Raw genomic sequence first — 14,589 nt, forward strand, 5'->3', positions numbered from 1 at the left:
AGGGAGAAGATTTATTTATTTATTCATGAGAAACACAGAGAGAGAGAGAAAGAGAGGCAGAGACACAGGCAGAGGGAGAAGCAGGCTCCATGCAAGGAGCCCGATGTGGGACTCGATCCCGGGTCTCCAGGATCACGCCCTGGGCTGCAGGTGGTGCTAAATCGCTGTGCCACTGGGGCTACCCCCTTTTATAATTTTAAGCAAGTATTTTATATCATTCCATTTTCTCTGCTTTCTTAGCATATTTCTTTTGCCCTTTCTTAGTGACTGGCCTAGGGTTTGCAATGTACCTTTACAACTAATCTAGTTCCACTTTTAAATACCACTGTACTGTACACAAGTAGTATGAGGAGCATATTATAACAAAATAGCCCTATTTCCTCCTTCCTGTTCTCTGCATTATTGCCATTATTCATTTCACTTATACATAAGCATACACAAGCATTCCTTCTTCAATAGATGCAGAAAAATGTTTGTTAAAAATAAGCATCCGGTTACAATAGAAACATCTAACAAGTGAGGCAGGAAAGAGGCAGATAGTACTACAAAGACAAAGATCCTTTATTTTTTTTTTTTTTTTTTTTTTTTTTAACAAATGGAATGTATTGGTTCAGGTAACTGGGAGGTTTGAGGGGTGATATTAACAGTAGTGATGGTTAGATTGCAAACCTCCAGTGGTGCCAGCAAGAAACTATTTCTCTGTTGGTTCTGCTTTGTTCTGTTGACTTCATTCCCAAGAAGGCTCCATCCACACAGTTTGGATGGCCACCAGCAGCTCCAGACCTCTTCCTTCTGTGGACTGAGTGTAATTCACTATGTGATGGTTCTAATAAGTCCAGCGATGAGTCTCATTGATCAGGTCTGGCTCATCTTTTGATCTGGGGTCAGGGAATGGAGCAAGCTCTGTCCAACCCACACAGATGACTCCCCAGAGGAGAAGAGATATTATTTCACCAGAAGAAGAAATGCTGAACAAGCAAAACAACAGATATCTAGTACAGAGAAACTTTTCAAACTTTTCTCCCATGAATGAGGATTACATAGTTTATGTGGCCATGAGTTCAGGAATAATTTAACTGAATGGTTCTGGCTCTGGGTTTCTCATGAAGTTCAACCAGATGTTGACCAGGGCTGCAGTTTTCTTAAAGCTTGACTATAGCTGGAGAATCTGCTTCCACAATGGCTCACTCATATGACTGTCAAGTTTGTGCTCTTTGTTGGCAGAGGATCTTAGTTCCTCACCATGTGAGCCTCTTTAAAGGGTGGCTTGAGTGTCTTGCTGAGATGACAGCTGGCTTTCTCCAAGACAGTGATCCAAGAGACCAAGGAAAAGGCTGAAATGTGTTTAGTGATTAGCTTTGGATATCACATAGTATCACTACTACAATATTCAACTGATCAGAAAGGTCACCTTTTTCAATATTGGAGGGAATTGCACAAGAATATGAACACCAAGAGATGAGGGTCACTGGGAAAGGGGCAAAATTAATCAAAGAAATAATAGAAGAAAATTCTCTAGATGAGAAGCTCATTAGATCTAGATTAAAAGGCTCTTCAAGTTTCTAGCACGATGGATTAAAATAGACCTTCCCCAATGCATATCATGAAATTTCAGAAGACTGGAAGTCAAAGGGAAGATCTCACAAGATTCTGAGAATGAAAAAAGATATCAGAAACAAACATTTCGAATTAAAATGACTTCATAATTCTCAAAGACAAGTGTGTAAGACAATGTAATGAAGCAGTATTTTTAAAATTCTGATTAAAAAATTACTTTAAATAAAGAATTTTATACCCAAGACAAATAATCAATTAAGTTTTCATGTAGAATAGAGTCACTCTGGGATACTCAAGTTTTAGAAAAGTCTCCCACACACCCTTTCTCAGAAACTTTGGGAAAACAGACTATCCAGGAAACAGATTCAATACAAGGAAGAGAAGGAAATCCCCAAAATGATGGAGAAAAAAATTCCAAAGACAGCAGCTATGTGCCAAGTTCAGAGAGCAAAGAGGACAGATTCAAATTGTCAGAAGACTCAGAAGACTATTCCATGAGATTACACTGATAGAACACCTAATATGTTTGAACACAGTGAGAGATTTACACAACTGAGAGTTTGAAGTAGAACTAATGATGAGTTTGTCAAAAAGTAAGATAATGAGAAAATAAAACAAATATGAATTCCAGGGAAGAAAAAACATGTTGGGAAAAAGTAAAGCAATCAGAATTTACTCTATGTCTCAACTGGAACTGGCATTTACAACGTCATGAAAAATGCAAACAAAGAATAGTGTAATTCTGATGTAACTGCATTGGGAGGACAGAGGAATGAAGAGCATGCATGAATGAAATGTGATGGGACAGGCCAGGGTTAAAACAGAGCTAAATCCTTGCCTTCCACAGCAGGAAATCACTAGATCATATCTAGAACTGAAAAATCAATAAAGAGCAGTATAAGCACGTTATTTGGAGATGTGGCCATAAATACCAAATGTATCAACTAAGTGGTTGGAACTGGTTGCTTCTGGAGAGCAATAATTAATGGAGAGTATGAGGGTAAATGTACTAATAATCATAATAAACCTTATATAGCTACTGTAATCTCCCAACTATGTTCACATAAATTTAATCAAAATAAAGCTAAATAGAGAGGATTCTGAGAAAGTGGCAAAGTAGGCTGCACCAGAAACCAGGAATCCTCACCACGTGCCTCCCCACCTAGACAACAATTGCACTGACAGGATCCATCTGATGTAACTGTTCTGGAACTTTGGAGTCTATGGAAGGCTTGTCACTTCCAGGGAAAGGCTTGAACAGGACACTGCTATTACTCTTAGCCAAGTTCAGCTCTTAGCACTGTTGCAGTCAGCCATCCCCTCAACCCCCGACCCCTTGGGAGGCAGCTGAGCACACATTCTAGGAACAGCTGGCATGATGCATGTGGAAACCAGGGTAGGCAAAAGGGACTCTATCCTCTATCAGGGATCTATGCTCCATAGCTGACTGTTGCTTCTTTGCACAGAGGTGCAAAGAGATGAGTGGCCATTGTTGTTACATCTCCTTCCATTGTTGCAAGCTGTTCTCGCTCCTCCCCAAGTCGCTTCTGGGGGACATTTAAAGAGCTAACACCCCTTTTCTCCCCCTTTTAATTTTTTTTCTTTTTCCACTTGTGGGAGCCAGACATAGAAAACCAGGTATTCAAAAGCAATTGCATATCTAAGGTAAGTTAGTGACCACACATGCCCAGAGAAAGGTACAAGTTCAGAAAAAATCCAAGAAGACGTTAAGTTTACACCTTAGGCAGATCCTTGACACTGAGATAGCCTACAATAATTAATAAACAAGCACAAACAATAATAAAAAAAAATAGCAAACCCCAGGGAAGGGAGAAAATCTGATTTCCAGAGTTATCACAGTATTAGATCCAATTGTCCAGGTTTTTTTTTAAATCACAAGACATAAAAAAAAAAAAAAAGTAGGAAAGTATGGCCTTCTCAAAGAAAAACAAGTTAATCAATCAGAACTGTTTCTGAAAAGGCTCTGATGGCAGATCTACTAGACAAAGACTTTAAAACAACCAACTTAAAGATATTTGAAAATCGAAAGAAATATGTGAAGTCAAGAAAACAATGTCTAAACAAAACGGAAATATCAGCAAAGAGACGAAAGACCTTAAAAGGTTTGTTTTTTTTGTTGTTGTTGTTGTTGGTTTTGATTTCAGTTTTGGTTTTGGTTGGGACTTAGGTACTGGTCCTGGGGATGGGACTCAGGGATAGTCTGAGGGTACAAGAGGCTTGGAACACTGTTACTGGGGCAAAGCATCAGGTCCATCTCAGAGTATGGGGACCTTATGGTATGAGAAGTCTTGGAAGGCTGGTCCTGAGATACCTGTACCAGCAGCCCCACCCATAGAGCCACCACCAGAGGTTTTAGGAGATTGCAGGTACATGAAGCTTGCAGGTACCTGAAATTGCAGAAACCACCAGGGATAAGCTTCCCCATCTGATAAGGCCGACAGCATGACTCCCGGAAGTTGGTGACAGGAGACCACTTGGCATATACAGCCTGTCCGTTGAAAAGGCATGTATGGAGTGCGGCCACTGTGTACTCTGCTTCTTTATGTTGGTCCTGGACACAGACATTGCCTGCAGGGTGGTCCCTTGGGTTTTGGCTTAACTCCTGCAGATTTGTTTATCTGGGGATGTCTTAATTTCTCCCTTGCTCTTGAAGGACAGTTGTGCCGAATAAAAGATTCTTGGTTGACACTGGGGGTGGAAACCCCCTTTGTATTCAGAGATTAATAAATCAAAAAGGGAGAAAAGATAAAACCAGGAGGAAAATAGGCAAGGAATATGGATAGACATTACAAAAAAAAAAAAAAAAGAAAGAAAGAAATGCCATCCGCAGGAGATGAATGCATAAATTCTTCATGTCATTCATAATTCAAGACACGCAAATCAGATGATGCCATGCCAAGTTCTTTTTTTTTTTTTTTTTTTTATTGGTGTTCAATTTACTAACATACAGAATAACACCCAGTGCCCGTCACCCATTCACTCCCACCCCCCGCCCTCCTCCCCTTCCACCACCCCTAGTTCGTTTCCCAGAGTTAGCAGTCTTTACGTTCTGTCTCCCTTTCTGATATTCCCCACACATTTCTTCTCCCTTCCCTTATATTACCTTTCACTATTATTTATATTCCCCAAATGAATGAGAACATATAATGTTTGTCCTTCTCCGACTGACTTACTTCACTCAGCATAATACCCTCCAGTTCCATCCACGTTGAAGCAAATGGTGGGTATTTGTCATTTCTAATAGCTGAGTAATATTCCATTGTATACATAAACCACATCTTCTTTATCCATTCATCTTTCGTTGGACACCGAGGCTCCTTCCACAGTTTGGCTATCGTGGCCATTGCTGCTATAAACATCGGGGTGCAGGTGTCCCAGCGTTTCATTGCATTTGTATCTTTGGGGTAAATCCCCAACAGTGCAATTGCTGGGTCGTAGGGCAGGTATATTTTTAACTGTTTGAGGAACCTCCACACAGTTTTCCAGAGTGGCTGCACCAGTTCACATTCCCACCAACAGTGTAAGAGGGTTCCCTTTTCTCCGCATCCTCTCCAACATTTGTTGTTTCCTGCCTTGTTAATTTTCCCCATTCTCACTGGTGTGAGGTGGTATCTCATTGTGGTTTTGATTTGTATTTCCCTGATGGCAAGTGATGCAGAACATTTTCTCATATGCATGTTGGCCATGTCTATGTCTTCCTCTGTGAGATTTCTGTTCATGTCTTTTGCCCATTTCATGATTGGATTGTTTGTTTCTTTGGTGTTGAGTTTAATAAGTTCTTTATAGATCTTGGAAACTAGCCCTTTATCTGATATGTCATTTGCAAATATCTTCTCCCATTCTGTAGGTTGTCTTTGAGTTTTGTTGACTGTGTCCTTTGCTGTGCAAAAGCTTCTTATCTTGATTAAGTCCCAATAGTTCATTTTTGCTTTTGTTTCTTTTGACTTCGTGGATGTATCTTGCAAGAAGTTACTATGGCCGAGTTCAAAAAGGGTGTTGCCTGTGTTCTTCTCTAGGATTTTGATGGAATCTTGTCTCACATTTAGATCTTTCATCCATTTTGAGTTTATCTTTGTGTATGGTGCAAGAGAGTGGTCTAGTTTCATTCTTCTGCATGTGGATGTCCAATTTTCCCAGCACCATTTATTGAAGAGACTGTCTTTCTTCCAATGGATAGTCTTTCCTCCTTTATCGAATATTAGTTGCCCATAAAGTTCAGGGTCCGCTTCTGGATTCTCTATTCTGTTCCATTGATCTATGTGTCTGTTTTTGTGCCAGTACCACACTGTCTTGATGACCACAGCTTTGTAGTACAACCTGAAATCTGGCATTGTGATGCACCCAGATATGGTTTTCTTTTTTAAAATTCCCCTGGCTATTCGGGGTCTTTTCTGATTCCACACAAATCTTAAAATAATTTGTTCTAACTCTCTGAAGAAAGTCCATGGTATTTTGATAGGGATTGCATTAAACGTGTATATTGCCCTGGGTAACATTGACATTTTCACAATATTAATTCTGCCAATCCATGAGCATGGAATATTTTTCCATCTCTTTGTGTCTTCCTCAATTTCTTTCAGAAGTGTTCTATAGTTTTGAGGGTATAGATCCTTTACATCTTTGGTTAGGTTTATTCCTAGGTATCTTATGCTTTTGGGTGCAATTGTAAATGGGATTGACTCCTTAATTTCTCTTTCTTCAGTCTCATTGTTAGTGTATAGAAATGCCACTGATTTCTGGGCATTGATTTTGTATCCTGCCACGCTACCGAATTGCTGTATGAGTTCTAGCAATCTTGGGGTGGAGACTTTTGGGTTTTCTATGTAGAGTATCATGTCATCGGCGAAGAGGGAGAGTTTGACTTCTTCTTTGCCAATTTGAATGCCTTTAATGTCTTTTTGTTGTCTGATTGCTGAGGCTAGGACTTCCAGTACTATGTTGAACAGCAGTGGTGAGAGTGGACATCCCTGTCTTGTTCCTGATCTTAGGGGAAAGGCTCCTAGTGCTTCCCCATTGAGAATGATATTTGCTGTGGGCTTTTCATAGATGGCTTTTAAGATGTCGAGGAATGTTCCCTCTATCCCTACACTCTGAAGAGTTTTGATCAGGAATGGATGCTGTATTTTGTCAAATGCTTTCTCTGCATCCAATGAGAGGATCATATGGTTCTTGGTTTTTCTCTTGCTGATATGATGAATCACATTGATTGTTTTACGGGTGTTGAACCAGCCTTGTGTCCCAGGGATAAATCCTACTTGGTCATGGTGAATAATTTTCTTAATGTACTGTTGGATCCCATTGGCCAGTATCTTGTTGAGAATTTTTGCATCCATGTTCTTCAGGGATATTGGTCTGTAATTCTCCTTTTTGGTGGGGTCTTTGTCTGGCTTTGGAATTAAGGTGATGCTGGCTTCATAGAACGAATTTGGAAGTACTCCATCTCTTTCTATCTTTCCAAACAGCTTTAGGAGAATAGGTATGATTTCTTCTTTAAACGTTTGATAAAATTCCCCTGGGAATCCATCTGGCCCTGGACTCTTGTGTCTTGGGAGGTTTTTGATGACTGCTTCAATTTCCTCCCTGGTTATTGGCCTGTTCAGGTTTTCTATTTCTTCCTGTTCCAGTTTTGGTAGTTTGTGGCTTTCCAGGAATGCGTCCATTTCTTCTAGATTGCCTAATTTATTGGCGTATAGCTGTTCATAATATGTTTTTAAAATCGTTTGTATTTCCTTGGTGTTGGTAGTGATCTCTCCTTTCTCATTCATGATTTTATTAATTTGAGTCTTTTCTCTCTTCTTTTTAATAAGGCTGGCTAATGGTTTATCTATCTTATTAATTCTTTCAAAGAACCAACTCCTGGTTCTGTTGATCTGTTCCACAGTTCTTCTGGTCTCGATTTCGTTGAGTTCTGCTCGAATCTTTATTAACTCCCTTCTTCTCTTGGGTGTAGGATCTATTTGCTGTTTTTTTCTCTAGCTCCTTTATGTGTAAGGTTAGCTTTTGTATTTGAGTTCTTTCCAGTTTTTGAATGGATGCTTGTATTGCGATGTATTTCCCCCTTAGGACTGCTTTTGCTGCATCCCAAAGATTTTGAACGGTTGTATCTTCATTCTCATTAGTTTCCATGAATCTTTTTAATTCTTCCTTAATTTCCTGGTTGACCCTTTTATCTTTTAGCAGGATGGTCCTTAACCTCCACGTGTTTGAGGTCCTTCCAAACTTCTTGTTGTGATTTAGTTCTAATTTCAAGGCATTATGGTCCGAGAATATGCAGGGGACAATCCCAATCTTTTGGTATCCATGCCAAGTTCTTGGAGCATATTGGCACAGAAATGAGAATCTTATACTCCTCACGAGCAAAGATGAGGGTGGATTAGCAGGTAGGTAAGGGTGCAGATTGAGGCTGACTTGGTTGAAGGCCAATTGGGAATATCTATGAAAAGGCACCTTACTCTTTGACTGAACACCCCCTCTGCTGGTCTTTTCTCCCATAGGCATACTCCATGAGGAGGCACTCTGTGTTCAAAGGCACTTATTGGAAAAACCACAAATGTCTCCCAGTCCATGACTAGCTAAACAAATAGTGATGCATCCTTTTCATGGTATCTTCATCTATCCAGGCTACTGTAACAGAACAGCACAGACTGGGTAGCTTATAGACTACAAAAATGGATTTTCACAGATCTAGAGGCTGGAAGTCTACGATCGAGGTAGCAGCAGATACAATGTTCCGGGAGGGCCTGCTTCCTGGTTCGAAGGCACTGGTCTTTTCTCTGGGTCTTCACGTGACAGAAGGAGTGAGGGAGCCCTCTGGGGCATTCATCCCCTTCATGGAGATTCCAGTTTTATGGTCTAATCACCTCACAAAAGCCACACCTCCAAATACCATTGCACTGGGAATTAGGTCTTAACATAAAAATGTTGGGGGGACGCAAAGATCTAGACCTCAGCGTATGGAATACTCTGCACTATTAAGAAGAGAGGCTGATCTGTGTGTGTTCATATCAAAGAGAGGACAAGATATATTAAGGTTTAAAAAAAAAAAAAGCTTCTAGCCGTATTTATAGCATGAGTCCATTTGTGTGACAAACGGAGAAAAGTGATATTTGCAATGATTTGGCACCTCCTTGACGGCCATTAGAAAGTACTTAGCTACTTTCTCTAATGTAAGCTGTAAAACTAAACAATTATGATTCAAAACAAAATCCAAAAACCCATTTGATAATGAGGCTTACTTGGCTGCAGAGATCCTGTGGAATCTTTACATTTCTGCATGATTTACAACTTTATTATCCTCATTCAGCAGCTCAATAATGAGAAAAGTATACATTTGAACTTCTGTTCAAAGAAATGTATTAACATTCTGCTTTTAGATGTTTTGTAAATTTTAGTTATTGGGCTTTTCTTTTTTTAAAATAAGCTTTCTTTAAAAGGTATATAATTCTTTAGCTTAAAAAAAAAAAAAAAAAAAACCTAGAAACTCTATCCCACTTTTCTTTCCTCATCTGGCTTGGAGTTTCTTGGCCCAGTAAGACCTTACCAGATTTCTCCTGGACTAGAATTCAGGAGCCTGGGTGCCAGTCCTGGCTCTACTCTTTGCTGGGTGGATGACCTTGAGTAAAACCTTTAGTCTCCCTTAGCTCTTTTTCTCAGCTATCTTGGCCTGCGCGGCACCTTTCCTATCTACCCCATGGGACCATTTTGAGGAGCAAATGAGATCTATCAACTCGTAATCTATAAAGGCTATAAAGGCAAATCCAAGCGCTTGTACCCTGATAATGAGGGGGATCTTCTCAGAGGTTAAACATTTCTGTTTTCTGGTTTCCCCAGAGGGCAGGCAAGCCTGGGTACTTATTTCATAAACCCTGAGTGTCTTTCTGAACCAGGCATTTTGCCAGGGGCTGGTGATCCAGAGTTGAACACAACACAGTCCTTGCTCACGAAGAATACAGTTTGCTAGGGGAGGCAACCCATAATTGCAGTAAAATGTGAGAAATGTAACAGAACAGTTACAGACAGCGTGATGGGCCCCAGAGAAGGAACTGGCAGTGTCAGGTTGGGAAGGTATTACTGAAAAGGTGACATTTGGGTTGAGTTTTAAAGAACCTGTTAGAATTTGCCAGCTGGGGAATTGAGTGGTTTCCTCATTGGACCCTGGCAGTGCCCAGCCTTGGATCCTTTTCTCACTCTGTTTATCAGCCCTTACCTAGGCTGTGTTGTGGCAGGCCATCAGAAACTTGCTCTCAGCTGCCTGTCCTATTGGAAAATATTTGTCAGAATATGTTAACACCAGATTAGGAGTGTTTCCCTCCCCAGAATATATGCATTTGGGTCCAAAAAGTGATATGGGTCCCTATGCACAAAGGAAGCATAATAATGTTTTAGTTTTATAGCTGATGCTAGAGAAAGTACCTAAGTACTCTCTACTGGCCACCAACTGGGGCTAGATCATTACAAATAATTACTTTTCTTCATTGTCACAGCAACTTATTTCTAGTCATATGAGCGAGGAAACAGAGGGCCCTGATTCACCAGGCTAGTTAGTAGCAGAGCCAGAGGCCGACTCAGGCCATGATCTTGCACATCCATTGTTACGTTGATTCTCACAGCAACCCTGAGAAATGGGCAGGAAATGAACAGGATCCCCATATAAGATAGGAAATTGGGCCTGGGAGAGCTTTTCAAGGAACCCCCAGCTAGCATCCTGACTCCTGCTGCCTTGAGGTGGTGAAGGTCAAGGCCCTGACAGGCAACAGGGGCAGTATTTGGGGATAGGGATGTCTCCCTGGCACTTCTCAAACCTCGTCTCTGGAAGTAGCTGCCCACTGAGCCTGGATGTCCAGCCTGCTGTGTGGCTGGGCCTAGGACCCTGATATTCAGGAAAGCTGTTTGGAAGTGGATACCTCTACTTCTTTGATTGTCCTCCCCACGAGGTGGGAGGGACGCTGTCTACCAGGGTCCAGTCCAGGTTGGTCCTTTTCCTGCCCTTGTTCAAGGAAATGACAGGGATGCAGAAAAGGAATGTGCCTCCTTGGCTTGAGCCAACACTTGAGGTGATAGAGAAGAACTTCTTTCATGGATTGCTTGGGTTAGTGCCTAGAGAATGTCCTCTCTGTGTGTTCCCGGGGGGAAGGGGGGGACGGGCAGTCCAAGAGCCTGGACAATGGTTAACCAGGAGCAAAGTCACATCCAAACACACATCACTCACAGCCTCCTTCTATGCATTCCTCCAAACCCACTGAATCTTTCCTTGCTCTGTCCATCTATGTCTCCTCCTCCCTCTCTCTCTCTCTCTTCCATGGGCCCCCGGCATATCTGCAGCTATACCTGCTTCCTCTTCCCTCTCCCCTCTTCCCTCTGTCTCCCTCTCCCCCTCCCTCCTCTCCCTTCTGTCTTCCGTCCCTATATGTCCACCCCTTTGCCAGCCCCAGGGCAGACCTACGCACATTTAGGATTCATTCTTTTCACTGAAGAGATTCTGTAATCACTTCTGTTCAAAAAGTAGGCAAGCTGCACTCTGGTTGGGCCAAGAAAAAAAAAACCGAAGTCATCTTAATTTAACTTTTCTTTTCAGCCGCTGGCCTGTGGCTGGAGCAAAAATAGGTCTCTCTGCTTCTGGCACTCATGCCGCCCTACCCAAACTGCAAGCCAGCCCAGTTGGCAGATAGGCCACCGGGGCCAGAGTCCTGTTACCCAACTCAGGGCCGCTGCCAGAGCTCCAAGCCCAGCCAGGCCTCCTAGCCAAGGCCTCCCAGCCAAGGCCCTGGATTGCCTGAAGGCCTGAGGGGGCCAGACTGGCCCAGGCTCCTACCCACCTGGCCCTGGGGCTGGGGCTCCTTAGCTGCCTTCTCCCCTTCCCCAGTGAGACTGAAGGAGGGGGTCAGCTGGAGCCCAGCCCCTCTCTTAGCTTGTCATTATTCCCGGTGACACCCTGCAGTCTGAGCCAAGCTGTCACGTGGTGCCCAGCCCTGTACTGTGAAATTTATGGGACTAACATTTGAATGGGAATTTAGAGTTACATAATGTTCTTACCTCATAACAAGCGAGTGGAGGCAGTTCTATTGAGCCTTTATAGCGACCAAACTGAGGCTCAGAGAGGCTGAGTTATCAGTTAAGGATGGAGCTGGTGCTTAAGGCTCTGGAATTCTCCGCCTAAATGTCCTCAGACCAGGTTCCCGAGTCTTCGCAGGCCACTTCTTCCGGCCTATTTGCCAAGGATACTCTGTACCACCTGTATACATTGTCTCCGGTCTCAAGGGTAGCCACAGGGCAGAAGTTTGCTGGAAGTACACGGACCTTGGGCATGTAAGGCTGGCCTGTCCCCGCTCACGTGTGAAGCTGCTGCAGGAGAGATGTCGCTGGGAAGGAAGAAGGAAGAAGAGGAGAGTGCGTCCACTCTATCAGAAGTACCGCATTGGGCCGTGGCGCTCCGAGGAATCTGAAAATTCTAAGTTTGAACCTGGCCGGCACAGGTCATTGTGAATGTGGTGGAGTCAAGAGGATAGAATTTATTTTACTTAATAGTTAACTCAATTTACCACTTAAATATTATGACTTATGTTAATTGGGATATCACTAGACTTAGGATTTTTGGGGCCCTAAATGTTAGAGGTGGGCCTGTTGAACACCCTTTCATGTGTTTACTGTCAGTTTGGATATCCAGATGTCCTTCCCATTCTTTATTGGCTCAACTCGATCGTGTTTGGATGTTTTCGTACCTCAACCCTTCAGAATCTCCCGATTTGGACCTAAGAGGAGGGGCAAAGTTCCAGAGAGTGTCACTCACTACCTGTGGCTTCATCTTGGTCCCCCCTGAGAGGTCAGTCATGCTTTGTGGTTGAAAACTCTCTTGTCATACCGGGCATTTTTCTATGTCCTGACCCAGATCTCCATCCTGGTCTTAGAAGGTCCTCCAAGTCAACCCATTCCCTCTCCGGAACCTGTTCTTCCCTGTGACTTCTACACCCACTCCCAATTCCCCACCTACCTGCCACCAGATCTGATCACTTTTACCTCCTAAGGTCTCTGAAGACCGTCCATGTAGCTAGCTCTATGCCACAATGATCTTCCAGTTCCATTCAGGGCCTCTCTGCTGGAGCCCGGGAGTGTCTCCTGCCGGCAGTCCCTTCCTCCAGTCTTGCTCTGCTCTATCCCATGCTCCGCACTATTGCCAGAGGATCTTCCTCAATAGCTCAGAAATCTGCCAAGTGTCCCCCTGCCCATAAACCAGAGCTCCAGCTCCTCAGCCTGTCTTCCAACATATTTGTTTCTTTATGACATCAGTTGTAAAGATCGGTTGCCCCTGTAGCACATGTGGGGACCAGGGGACAAGTCAAGTGCACAAAACTAGGTGATGGCAAACCTCGAACACATGTCTAAGCCTTCTGGCAAAAGCCAGGAGAAGCCACCAAGAAAGACCAAGGTGGACAGCAGTCTCAGGGCTCCTGAGCTCAGAGCTTGGGCCACCTCATTACCTCCTCAGCTCTTGAGCTCTGCTTGTTGAGGAGGATATGCCCTCCTTCTCTTCTCTCTCTGCCTTTTTCCTTCTACTCTCACCACCAGCCAACTGCCTTGTTTTTCCTGTCTCTACTTCAACCCTCACAGGGCAAAAATCTCTTCACCCAGTCAGTCCCAATATTCCTTGAGTGGAGAGTTCTCGCCAGACCACCTCTTGGACAGGACTCAGAACGGGTGCCTGGCCTGACCTAGTCAAACGAGAGCAGGGAAGTGGGGTCACAACGTGACCAGGTAGACTGGCCAGACCCGCATCAACCCTCTCAGAGGTTTAACTATTTGAGAACACATAGCGCTCTTCCCACCTTCCTCATCTTTGCTTATGCTGTTCCCCTCACCAGGTACACTCAGTCTTTAGGGTTCAGACCCATGCTACCCACCCCTCTGCTCCCCTCCAGGAAGCCTCCCCTAAACCCCTCCAGCCAGAATGAACACTCATCCTAGGCCACTGCTGCTAGTTGCACCATGTCCTTCTTTTTGTTATTGTAAGTTGTCTCCCAACTTGGGTTGTAAACGCTATGAAAGCAGAGACTATGCTATCCATCTTTCTTTGTTTTTAGATTGATTGATTGATTGATTGATTGATTGATTGATTTTTATTTATTTGAGAGAGAATGAGAGCAGGGTGAGAAGCAGAGGGAGGAGGAGAGGGACAAGCAGACTCGACACGGAGCACAGAGCTCAACGCAGGGCTTGACCTCACCCTGAGATCATGACCTGAGCAGAAATCAAGAGTCAGATGCTTACCTGACTGAGCCAGCAGGTGCCCCTGCACTGGTCATCCTTACATATAGTCCAAGTGCCTCTTATAGAGCCTGTGCAGAGAATAAGCTTCCAATTAAATACTTTGGTGGATAAACAAATGAATGGTCTGGATAAGCTGTCATAGCAGATGATCTCAAAACTCTTTCTTTTCTCTTAGATGCATCTTATAAATATTTTTAAACACCAGGAACAGATTTTAAAACCGTGAGAGCTCAAAGACCCCCTCCACCTCCCCCTGCACCAACTCCTCGTCAGCCAGATCCAGGGTCTTTCCCTCCATCCCAGTAGGCAGCCTGTGATGGGGGCGGTGGGGGCCACCCGGGAACCTGCGTGGCCGTGGGCTCTGCGTGGAGGGCCCGCCGGGACAGCCTGGGATGTGGCGGCACTGCTGCCGGGCCTGGGCGGTGTGGGAGGCGTGGGCAGCTCCAGCGTGCTCTCCCTCACGTCCTTGAAGCTTCCCCTGTCCTCTGACTCAGCTCCAGCATCTCAATTCGTGGATGAATGCCCTGGGCCCAGACAGAGAGCCGATTCAGCCCAGCAGGGTTTCTGGAGGGCTCCCAGGAGGGGGAGGCCCAGAAAATGGCCAGGGGGCAGTGAAGTTGGGGCGATGGCCAGTTCACTCACTCCAGCTGCAGCTCAGGGCACATTCTTCTCTGTCCCCACCCCCACCCCACCCCACATTCTTCTGGTGCCCTCGACAGTGCCCAACTCTAGTGGGCAGACAGGAGACTG

General features: G+C 44.0%; 1 long non-coding RNA gene across 1 annotated transcript; it reads right to left on the reverse strand.

The window, feature by feature from the left end:
* Positions 1-560: 560 nt before the first annotated feature.
* LOC144324075 (uncharacterized) lies at positions 561-14,288 on the reverse strand. The gene is made up of 3 exons (XR_013389462.1): positions 13,840-14,288; positions 11,611-11,936; positions 561-1,334 (listed from the first exon to the last, which is right to left on the reverse strand). It is a non-coding gene; the product is annotated as an uncharacterized LOC144324075 (long non-coding RNA).
* Positions 14,289-14,589: the final 301 nt, after the last annotated feature.

The sequence above is a fragment of the Canis aureus genome, chromosome 11, assembly GCF_053574225.1.
Source record: "Canis aureus isolate CA01 chromosome 11, VMU_Caureus_v.1.0, whole genome shotgun sequence".
Lineage (NCBI taxonomy): Eukaryota > Metazoa > Chordata > Mammalia > Carnivora > Canidae > Canis > Canis aureus.